This window comes from Lytechinus pictus, chromosome 12, assembly GCF_037042905.1.
Source record: "Lytechinus pictus isolate F3 Inbred chromosome 12, Lp3.0, whole genome shotgun sequence".
In the NCBI taxonomy this organism is placed as follows: domain Eukaryota; kingdom Metazoa; phylum Echinodermata; class Echinoidea; order Temnopleuroida; family Toxopneustidae; genus Lytechinus; species Lytechinus pictus.
The window spans coordinates 27,115,345-27,128,032 of record NC_087256.1 but is presented as its reverse complement, the minus strand read 5'-3'; the positions used below and the strand labels follow the sequence as shown (position 1 = coordinate 27,128,032).

Sequence of the window (12,688 nt, the reverse complement as noted above, 5' to 3'; positions counted from 1 at the left end):
TTCATTCAAAGCATCCATCAATCTTTCCAAATAATAATTCACTCATTGATTAAATCAACATATTTATATTTTATTCAGTTATTTACTGAATTCATTGAAATACCTGATGAATTATTAACCAATTATTTTCGTTAAATTATTGCACATTACACCAACTAATGATATGTACATGTACATGTAGTCTATCAAAAATGTGTTGGTTATAAGTACATTTACTAGAGATCTTATAAATTCTAATTTCCATGTTTTCAATATTTTTCCAAAATTCATCATCTTTCTTCCACTTTAAAATCCATTGAGAAAAAATGCTTGAAATAATTTCTTCATATATAAAAGCTGCATAATTTCTTTAAAGAATAGTATTCATTTGCATTTTATTCATAATTTTTGGAGAGGGGGAAGAGGGATTGAATTCTTTTCATTAATTATAAAGCTCATTATCTTAAATGATAGGCCTATAATATCAAACTAATTATAAGCATGATATCTTAGTCCGCCTCAAACAAAATAGAAGTCTATTAAGATGAACAATAAATGGAAACTACATTCAGTACAGAGGTAATTAAATGCCAAGCTACCCAAAAAGGCAAATTTTCCAACCATATGTTTTTTTCTTTCTGCAAAACTGTCTGCAAAAAAAGGAAACATGCACACAAGTTGTCACTTGAATTAACATTGTACTTCCTGCACTTGGATGCAATGTGGGAAGTTCACTTCCCCAGCAGTACCACATATACACATGCATGTAGCAGTGTGCGCCTGTGTTGAAAAAGCTTTACCCAAACTTTCAGTACTCGGATGTCTGTGTTATATGATCGAGCGAGAGGCAAAGAAGGCAGGACAACGGTAATAGAGCTTCGTGTCCTCTCTTGGGGTAATAACACAGTTTAGGGGAACAGGAAACCGGTAATTTAGATCGAGCAATAACAAGCCTGGGATTTGCAGAACTCTGAAAATGCTTGCCTCACAACAACGACGACGACATGCAACCCAACTAACTGAATCTAAGAAACTTCTGACGCAAGCGGTTATTTTTATTTCCTCAGTGATTTATAGTGCCTTATCACTACTATCAGTGTGGCTTTTATGTTAAATTTAAGCATGCACAACCAAAAAAGGCTAGTATGGGCATACATCTTGCATGATGCATCTTAATCACAAAATACAAGATATTGAAATAATATCTTTATTTAAAAGAAAAGGAAAAATAACTACTGTACAAAAATAAAATGTATATATAGCATATTACAAGATCACAACTCACAAAACGATACTGACAGCAGTGTCAATTGTATACACAAAGGGCATCAAGCCACATACATGCATGGACAGGCTAATGCATATATTGTTTACAATGGTTGAATAGGCTTTATCATTGATTAAATCAGATAAAGGGTTATAAGTTGACATCGTCAATTTATGGTACATGTATCTATAACCCTCTAGGTCTCTACCTTTAAAAGCATACTGCCAATGAACATGAACTGTCAGCCTGTTACAATGTACACAGTAAATAATTGTAAAATGCACTAATTTTCAAGTACATGTAGTTAAGAGATCTACATGTATGTTAGAAAGGTAGAATAATGGTAAACGAGATTGATGCACAAAGAGGTAGAGCATTTTTGAGCTTGGCTAATTGCTTATGCTGTGAATAAAATGTACTTTAAGTTTAAGCTCTAAATGCAGTTTAAAAATGAAACCAATGTGTTGGTGCATTTTCATTGATTTATATTTTCTGAATTCACACATGATTGCTTCCTGAAACATAAAGAAGTGTATGCCTATAGATACATATATTTAGATCGATAGAAATTCCTAAGCTTGTATCACCATAAGTTGCATAATGAACTGAGACACACTTCTGAGAGGAGTAAATTCGTCCTTGGAACAGAAAACTGAATCTGAAAAGAGATTCGATCCCATGTTGTTGACCAAGTGCAATGTATATCATGAAAAGTTGGACCAATAACAATATTATTAAGTTATTTTTTTCTTGATTCCAATAGGCTTAATTACTATTCTGTTCATTCACATCAACGTCTGAACTAACTACGTCCCCTTTAAAATATGCAGCTTAAATTTGATTTAGCAATGTTGCTGCAAGTCATTTTCCTGAATACTTGGTGGTTTATTGTAAATGTCACGGATAGAAATGTGGAAAGCTTATCCTATAGTTAAGAGCATGGACCTACTACATGGTAAGAGTATCCAAAAGCAAAAGAGGAAGAGGTATGAAGAGGGTAAAAATTGGGTGAAAAGAAGGAAAAAGGAAGAGAAATGAACAATAAGAGGAAAAATGAGAGGGAAAGAACCAAAGAGAAAAAAAAAGGCAAGAGAGAATTAGAGAGAGGGGGAGAGATTAGAGAAGTAGAGCAAAGAGGGAAATTGATAAAGGAAGATATATAGAAAGGTAAAGGGGAGAGAGAGAAAGTCAGGGCAAAAACAAGCAGATACAAGCCAATTGAGATAGATAGAAAAAATATGTAAAGGCAAAAAGTGAACAACAAACACAAAGAGAGAGAAGGAGGAAGGGAGATAGCGAGGGAGAGGGGTCAATGAATTAATGTAAAATAGACTGGTTTTTCTTTTCAGATACTGCTGAAGTCTGAATGTACAGATTGACTAGAATTCGTTGGTACAGTTACTCATTCTCTGTCATTATCTGGAATAGCTGGAGGGCTCTCAACCCAATACAGCACGTGTACATGTATCTGTTCTTTGCACATTTTGTTTATTCCACTTCTGACAAGTCATTTTGTTTTTTCAAGCAATGTGGAAAGCCTGCACCATGATGATGTGTGCAATGGTTATTCCCTGGGTAGGCCAGCCCGGAGAGGTGCAGAGGCTTCCACGGCAAGAAGGGTGGAAGGGCATCCAGGGGGACAGCAATGACCTCACCCATCCAGGGAGGGTTATCAAGCGCTCATCCTACCTACCGCTCACCCAGAGACAATCAACCAATCAGATTGCACAGATCACAAGCACACTGGTTGATGCAGCTCCAAGCCAAGCTGAGGTCAAAAGATCACTCAATGCCTCATTTTTTTCTCCCTCTCTCTCTCTCCCTCTCTTTTCTCCCTTTTTTTCCAGCAGAAGGCAAGAGGGAAACAAAACAGAACTAATGAAACAAGCTGGGCTGCAATATACAGCGCTTTTGCCCTGCTTCAGAATTGTCTGCTCTTATCAAAGTACTGTGCTTGACAGTGTATGGGGCTTGAGGCTTTATAATCTTTTTCTCTTGTGGAAACAGAATAGAGGTTTCTCTTATTTGTACAATTCAGAATCCTCTAGCCGTGTTCTTGAGAGAAAAGAAAACCGAGCCCCTCAAAAAAGTTCTGCAACTCAAATAAGTTTGAGCAGTAATAAATTTCTTAGTGTGCCAAACTTTATATGTAAAAGTGGTATCATATCGGAAAGCATGGATACTCCTCTTTACAATCACGTGTCATTTGTAATGCTAATATTATCATGGAATGCGTAGACATCATAAATATGCAGCAATGTAAAAAAAATGAAATGTTGCAAAATGTGTTCTTTACAATATTTTAGCAAATTTCCAGTTGTTTGGAGGATGGACCGAGTTTGAATGATGTTGATCCATCGATGCCTGAAAATCCACACATTGTGTATTCTCATTTGCGCAATGGATTGAATGTGTTTGGAATAATGTTGAACCTTGTCATTTAAAAAAAAATTAGAATGTTGAATTAAAAAAAAAAGATGAGATGTTAGTTTCAAGCTTAGTTTCATTAATTAAAAAAGCACCACTCACCACAGACACTTTTGCAAAATACTCACTGTCACCCGCCTACATGGTCGAAATTCTATAGAAATGGAGACTCTGGTTTATTAGAAAATTATGCATATTGCAACATTCTACTTCTGACTTTTCCCTATATTCACGGTAACTGTGCATTCCATGATTACATAATCACAGCAGATGGCACACCATTGTAAAGGGTAATAATTAAGCTTTTCAAAGATACCAGTTTAATCCTTTCCATCCCAGTAACAAAAAATATATCATCCCTCAAAATTGAGTTGCAGAACTTTTTTTGAAGGGTTTAGAATATCAATCATGAGGAAATAACTGAAAGTATTATACCCCTTTCATAAACCCAATAAAACCTATCCTCCAATTAGCCGCCTAAGAGTAATGCGGATAATTCAATAAAAATTGCGTTCACAAACTCCGAAAATTATCCGCATTATTTTTACGAGCGCCCGTCCTGAAAAAGGCGGATAATCGTCATGACAACTGGACACGCCCCCTCCGATGCGGTTGTGTTGGAAAAGAGTCCTTGTGACCGCACCATGGCAATTATCCGCATTATTTGGAAATACGTTCATAAAGTCAAAATCTTGTCCCGATGCCGCTATTATGCGGATAATAGCAGCATCAGAATAATGCGGATAACTCTTGTCCTCCTCTGATTTTACGATACCAAATTATGCTGCTATTAGCCGCATAATTGGGTTTTATTGGGTTTATGAAAGGGGTATTATTTAAAATAACATGAAATCCATGCACATCTCTTTCCACTGTCCTTTATCAACTGATAGAAACCTATATTTTGTAATTACATTACAGGATCTTGCCTTGACGATAATATCAATAGCTAGTTGTCACAGTGAATAAAAAGTGCAAATAGGAAATACAACAAGGGTGTCAATACTAATTAAGGTACATGTAATATCACATAACCATGAATAGAAAGGCCTAAAACGTTGATTGATGCCAGAATTAGAAACTTTAGTGGCAATTTACTTTTAAATTCCTGTAAGACTTTATAAGAAAAGTAAAATTCAAATGAAATTTAATTGTGAAAACAGGAACATGTACATGTAAGATATTTTGATTGTTGTTTGACCCAGAATGACCATTTCTTATTTCCCATGTTGTTTCTTATAGGCCTGGCCCTAAGTAAGATTTATGTGTCGCGGCCTGTTTGGAACTGCAAGAAAAAAGTTACGACAAATCTCATGATACTTTTTTGGAATGGATGAATGTTTAATATCAAGTTTTAAATATGATATTAGTGTATAGATGTACACAAACTATACATGTATGTACAGTACATTAACGGAACAGCATCTATTATTTTCTAAAACTGATTCTCTTCAAAAGAGAACCAAATCATAGACTGAAGATATACAATGTACAGTTAAAGATCTCAAAATGCTTTGTGTACGTGCATTGAATGGGTACCAAAATGGTAAATTGGCGTAAATGTCGATCGGCTCCACCAAGTCCGCATGACAAAAGAGTTTAAGAAGCACTCAACCATTGACTGTTTGCTTTATGAATGCAGCAGAAAAAAAGACTGATAGAATAGAAAATGCATGCTTTTATCAGACATAGAAAGAGCATTTTTCTCCTCTCAAAACAAATCATTTTCTTGAAAACCCTTATGATTGTCCTTTTTATGGCTTTTTTTTGTTTTATTTATGTATGTTTACATACACTCTAAATGCAAAAGAGCTAATCTGGTCCCTATAATAACATTCCTCTCATTTCAAAAACCTTTTTTTTGAGGAGCATCAATAAATAAAAAATAATATACCTTGTGACAAAATGTTTTAGAGCCCACTAATATTCAAACTTGAAATTTTGATAATTGTTGCATTTATTTGGTTGTTTTGTTAAAGGAGAATGAAACTCTTGGAGCAAGTTAGCTTTTGTGAAAGCAGAAAAATCAAAGAATAAGATCAACAAAACTTTGAGTAAAATAGGACTAGCAATAAAAGAGTTATGAGCATTTGAATGTCGAGATCACTAATGCTATGGAGATCCTCCCATTGGCAATGCGACCGAGATCTGTGATGTCACACACGTACAACTCTCCCATTTGGACACTGAAAATATACCCCAAAACATCTCTTTTTGCTCATTCTAATCATATGACAAACGATTCGTCAATGATATAATGTTGTGAAACCTCTGTACTTGTCCTCTCATAAAGAGAACACCTCATCTTGTGATATACTCTATAAAAGTGAGAATATAAGTGAAATAAGTACTAAAGTAATGAGGGAGTTGTACGTGTGTGATATCACAGATCTTGGTCGCATTGCCGATGGGAGGATCTACATGGCACTAGTGATCTCAATATTCAAATGCTCATAACTTTCTTATTATTCATTCAATCTTCCTCAAACTTTCAACAATTTGTTTCTTTGATTTTTCTCTTTGATATGGATTCAGCTGGTTTCAAGGGTTTCATTCTCCTTTAACTCTCATTTCATAGTCTAACAGAGATATCCTGACTTTCAAAATGTAGTCAATGATTGAATTGAAGTACAATTTAAAATACGTTTATATGAAATCTTACTCTCTAAATGCATAGGAGCTAATCCGGGGCCCCAATCACACTCCTCAGAGAGAGGCGAGGGACCAGTCATTTTGGAGTGGGATTTGCATCTTTTGAGAGTGGATTAAAGCTCCTTCTGGAGTGTAAATGTCTAAACAAATATGCACATTTCACTCCAGAACAAGCTATAATGTACTCTCAAAGGATATAAATCCCACTCCAAAAATGACTGGTCCCTCACCTCTCTCTGAAGAGTGTGATTAGGCCTCCAGATTAGCTTTTATGCATTTAGAGAGCAAGATTTCATGCAAATGTATTTTAAACTGTACTGCAATTCAATCATTGACTACATTTTGAAAGTCAGGATATCTCTGTTAGACTTTGAAATGAGAGTTAACAAAACAACCAAATAAATGCAACAATTTATCAAAATTTCAAGTTTGAATATTAGTGGGCTCTACAACATTGTCACAAGGCACATTGTTTTTTATTTATGGATGCTCCTTAAAAAAATGTTTTTGAAATGCAGAGAAGATTATAATGAATGTCTGATTAATCAATTCATCTGTTCATTCATCTTTATCAATGTGTTTCTATAGTTTGCTCTTGCTACGCTTTGTTAATGTAATATGTTTTTAAAAATGAAAAAAACAAGAAACACTACCTTCAATCAGGGTATTGTCACTAACATTTCCCTGCTTTGAAATGAAAGAAGAAAACTCCCCCTTTCAAGGAAATAACGTAACAAACGCAGTCAGTCTGGATTTAACCTTTTCAAGGAGGGAGAGTCCATGAAAATGGAAACATCCTGAAATAAAACTGGCTAGTGTTCTTGAAAATGTTTGAAAATATGAAAGTGATTCATATTTACATAACACAATATGGAAGTAAACTGATGCACACTCTCATTCTCCTCCTTCTTATCCTGAAAATAGCTATCATTAGGAAAATTAATGTTTTATATCATAAAATGGGATATTTCTGGACTAATACATGTAATTCTTCTTGGCCGTCCCCTTTTACGATTCTCGCCATTTCAATACCAAAGTCATGAAATAATCAGTTACCGTAACTAATTTTATATTAAGTAGTAACATCAACTTGCTTTCACAATGAATGACATACATATTATTTTTATTCCCTGACTTGTTTTTTACATGGATTTGAATTACTATTTCTTGACTGGATTAAATAAAGGAGTCACTATCAGAGAATCAGCTTTCTATCTCTGAAAGTTGCAAATTCCCTTAAATATACTCAACTGTCATTCACATTTTATAGTTTACCTTTACCAAAGCATTATCATACAGTGTAATGTACATGTACATTGTAGACTTTAACATTACCCTGTTTGAACTTAGCAATGTTTTGGTGCAACAATCTTGTTAGCTACAACTGTACAAGTTTTCAGAGAGAGTCTAGACATCGGTTTATAGACTGCTACTGTGCAATTGAGTCATTTGAGTACTTCCAAATTGAACGAGGTGCTTCCTGAATAAATCTTGAACACTTTTCTATATAACATTCTCACTTGTACATTAACATCACACATGTAGATGACATCATTACTTTATTATTTTCAGGTTTAAAAGTCCTTTATTCATTTTTACATGCAGCTTCCAATATTCAGCATTATTTGTCACTTTGATCCCTTACAAGAAATCTTCATATAGGCCCTTCAATAAATTTGTAATTTTTAGGGGCTACTTTTGTTTCCACCTTGGGGCAATTGCTGCATTTTGGGGGGTATTCCTTTTATTTCAAGGGCTACTTTGTGTGCAATGAACTATTATGCGGTAAATTCAAATATTATTCTGCAGTGTGTAGAATATTATTTTATGAATTATTAGATCGGATATTGTTTGTGGTTTATCTCGGGGTGCTTCAAGAAGAGAAGGAGCCCCGAATCCCCGGCCCAAATCATCCCATTTTAGGGAAAGCTTTGTTTGTGATGAGGGGGCTAAATCACCTGTCACCCTAATGAATTTCCTATGCTGCCTCCATCAGTCCACGATAATTATTGACAAGATGCGAAGCATAAACACAAATTCCAACCAGCATGTCGGGATGATTCTAAATTAGGGTTCATTTTTTTCCATAATACAAACTTCCTTTATACACTATGCATATTCCTGTTGATTAGTTGGGGGGGGGGGTTAAAAATAATTAAACTTAAAATAACAATAATCCACAAAAAAGCATGCATCTGGCCAACAAGTGGCATGGGTTGAAAGCAAACAATGAAAGACAGGAAGTTCCTTATAAGAGTAATGAATTCATGACAGCACCCCAATCACGGGCCTATACATGTATAACAAAAATGTTGTAGGCCCATATTCTCCAATACGAGACATACTTGACAAAGACTACAGAATGCATGTTGTCTTGAGGAAAATTATTTTCTAGATTCTACATTACAGGAAAGTTAACATAATTAAAAGGGAAGTGAGCATACGCATAATGCACAAATACAAGCTGTAGGCCTACATCACTTTGGTTTTGGACTTTATTTTTCAGTTTAATCACAATTGATTGTTACGTTATATACGCTCTTGTATTTCTTTTAGTTTTGTTATTTTGCTTCTGAATTCTTTGTAGGCCCTATGATTTTGGAAATCAAGTCAAATTTAATAGACAAATTGAGATATTGAATTCAAATTAAGTCCATGATAATCACGACTTTAGGACATAAATTGTTTTCTTTGTTGTTCTTGCTTTTATTAAACCGTGTATTTTTATTTGTTGACTAAGACTTGTATGTTTATATGAAGAATGAAATAAAGTCAATTCACTTTATATTCCGAAAAATTACTTAACTCAAATTGAATAATAACAATGTCTATATTCATTACCTATATTAGGCCTACATTTCAACTAAAACAGAAGTGATGTGTCATCAAATTAATGAAAACTTCAATCCTTTTATTTCATAGCATAACTCTTAAAATTCTGTATGAATTGGATTTATAAAAAGTACAACAAGATCCGATTAAAGCTAAATGAACGTAGTTGCAGTAAAACACTGATTTCGTGAGAAAGTCTGTAAAACCAAGGTAAAGTATTGATATATCATCGTGGATCTAGATCTGGTATAGTTACATAAACTGAACTTTGTGAAATCATAATATCTAGCTAAAAAAACGATCACACTGAAGATCGCGAACACAGATAGGCACACGTGGGACAGTGTATTATTATTGTTGGAATAAAGACCCGACGGAAGTGACCGAATCCGCGCTTATTTTGCTTATTTCTCAGCAATTACACAATTTCTTCCAGAATCCTTTGGCACATATTTTTTATTCATACAAACAGACACTTTGGTGATCATTATATTAAATTCTGTAAAAAGTCATTTTGAGATCGTTCCCGAAACTGGAATTTACCTTTAATGTACCACAGATATATCAACTAAGAATATAAGGATATTTGACAATCATGCCAGACAGAAAATGTGGAATACTATGTATGAATGAGCAAAAAAATACAAGTTTTGTAAACTTTTACAAAATATACTAGAGGCCTATAAATTACTGAAATCTACTAATTGAATTAGATCAGTAGTTATTGGAAAGCAATCCATGTTCTTATTTCATTAATACTTTCAGCAGTGTTATTGTAATCTGCTTTTTCTTGTTAATAACTCCCTACCAGATCCTACGCTTTCGATACATTTGTAAAATTTTTGTTTCATTAAGTGACAATCAGAAATTCTACCCTCCTGGTACATGTAAGAGAAGATTGACTTTTTTGTTATGCCCCCCCCCCAAAAAAAAAAAGAACATGCCTATCACCTGTCATCACACAAAATGCTTTAACATATGAATAATTGAATATTAAACAAGAAATACCACATGAAAAAAAATTATGACCTGCAGATTGATCATAAAACTAGAAAATTTATGAACTTAAAAAATTGAATGTCTTATTACATGCCCCCTCCCCCTTCCCCACCAAACTTTATACTACTAGAAGAATATGTTCAGTACATTAATACCATTAGCCCATGTTAACATAAGACACACACTAAGATAGATATAGAAAGATACAAGACAGAATTACTTAGGGCTTGCATTTGACATTCAATCAACCCAAATTCCTACACACTGTAACCCAATAGCCACCATCCTCAACACAACTCCCATAAACCAGATGACCCCAAAATTATAGCACCCCTGCAAACTCTTTAAACCCCATGCCTCATGGCGTCATCGCCTGATCATACACACACACACACAAGCCGCATTTACAATACACAGCACAACACACACACCCCCTAATAGGTTCTACAAGTTTCGCAGACGACACCACGCAAAGTTTTCTCAAAAGTTCCTACATGTTATCTTATTGAGCTTAGACACACTCACTCGATAATGCGTTGAGCAGGCATCTAAAAGTCACACACAGCACCCGAAGTAGTGTTATTACACATGTACACACATACACACACTGCAACAAAACTGCTTGCAAGTGTCCCGAGGCCAAAAGAGTAGGCCGCCTAAGATCCGATTCCGTATCAATTTAACCCACTCTGCCTCGCTAAATATCACGACCGACAATCTAATAATTGACGAAAGACATATGCTGTCTCGCATGAGAATACTTTTTCCAAAGCTCACAAACCACTTCAATTTGAATGGGAAATATACAATATTCATACAAGCAAAGTGTGAAGATTCTGAAAGAACAAAATCCCAAAAGTTAGTTGGATCCGCCAATTTATTTACCATAGGTCACGGTTCACAAAACACAATCAGCAATTCATCGCCACTCTAATTTTCTAACATCATCATCACAAAACATATCATCACTCGATCGGCATTTAAAAAATGGCATATAAAAGCTAATTAATAGTAAATACGTACAAATAGCTCGGTCGTCTATAATCTAAACGGAAATGCGAGAAGTGGATGATAATAACAGTCGGGAAAATCACAAGCCCTGCCGTCACGCCATGCCGGGAACTAAATCGATGTTTAAAATGCCTATTCAGCATACAGAAGACTGCAAACCTAGCACTGCCACACACTCAGTACACAATAAATAGGGAGCCGCCGCGCAGCGCTCTAGCAATACACAGTACAGGAAAACCGCGTGTATTGAACATGGTTGGCTGATGGAGGGGGAAAAAAAACCTTTTTCAAGTCGGTGAGGTGCGGCGCATGATGGAGCGAATCAGAGTTATCTCTTTGCAGGGTACATGAAAATCTACCAAATGCTAATTTCGAACAAACATTCAGAACAAAATGTACTTACATGACTTGAAAACGATCAAAATGTATTCGCAGGAGTAAAAAGCAAAGTTAGGTAGACTTAGGAGTTGTTTAGCTCAATGGCGGATCGGCTGCGGCCCCAAGCACGGACTCGACAGGAAATGCGTGCAGTGTAAAGCAATTTACGCTCTCACCAGTGTCTCTCTCTCTAGCTCTATGCAGACTCACCAATGAAAAAAAGTTTGGAAACTGAGTGTGGGTAGAAAGTATTAGATTGGATTTTCGGTGGGGTTCGTATGGCGGCCAGGCACATCTGGAAACTCGTGCTCTGCCATTGGGGAGTCAAAACTTAAAGGTCCTCATCCGCCCATTTATTGAGCTTAATAATGTTTATCCAGTTATTCCCAATTGCTGTTAAGTGGTAGATAACGTTCATCTTTATTAACGGTTATTATTGAAAAATATGCTAATTTGCTACCCGTCATCAATGATTTTCACAAATGTTAGGCTAAATATTTTAGCTATATTTCTTGCTCTTTCCACCCTTTTTTCTCTTTCTCGGAATGCTGTACATGACAGAGGCAACGTTCTTAATGACTCAATTTAAAATACAAAATGTAAAGACCTTCATTCAGTCCCCAAAATGAGAGTAGATTTGAAGTGATCGAATCCATTACTTTGTTGAGACCAGCTGAGAATGTACATCTCTTGAAGGCGCCAGTCTCGTTAGAATCCTCAACAAGAAGTGGGGAATGTCACATCTGACATAGAATATGTGCAAGTCTTGCATATAGGACTCCTAATTATGTATCAACTTATTTTTTGTTTGTATTGTTTTATTTAAGAAGGTATAGGCCCTATGTATATAATACATACATGCCTACACTACTAATCGGATGCATCTGGGAAATCTTAAGCCTATATACATAAAATATATAAATAATATATATATATGTATATGTATATATATATATACATATAAATATATATATATATATATATATATATATATATATATATATATGTATATATGTATATATATATATATAAATATATTATATATATATATATACCATTGTTCTCTTCATCCATTTCTTTACAATGTTTAAATAAAAGAGTTGCCAAAGCTGTTGTACATGTATAACTTTACACATGTATATA

The 12,688-nt window shown here is 34.9% G+C and overlaps 1 protein-coding gene across 8 annotated transcripts in view; it reads right to left on the bottom strand.

Moving 5' to 3' along the window:
- Nucleotides 1-11,825, bottom strand: part of LOC129272353 (uncharacterized) — a 34,225-nt gene extending 22,400 nt beyond the window's left edge. For 3 of the 8 annotated variants that reach the window (XM_064107734.1, XM_064107730.1, XM_064107733.1), the window contains exon 1: nt 11,180-11,415. The gene's annotated coding sequence lies outside the window, so the exon portion shown is untranslated. Of the gene's footprint in view, nt 1-1,264; nt 1,307-10,681; nt 11,043-11,179; nt 11,416-11,570 lie in introns of those variants that run through there. The other 5 variants (XM_064107736.1, XM_064107729.1, XM_064107732.1 and 2 more) reach the window with 4 other exon arrangements.
- Between the last annotated feature and the right edge of the window lie 863 nt (nt 11,826-12,688).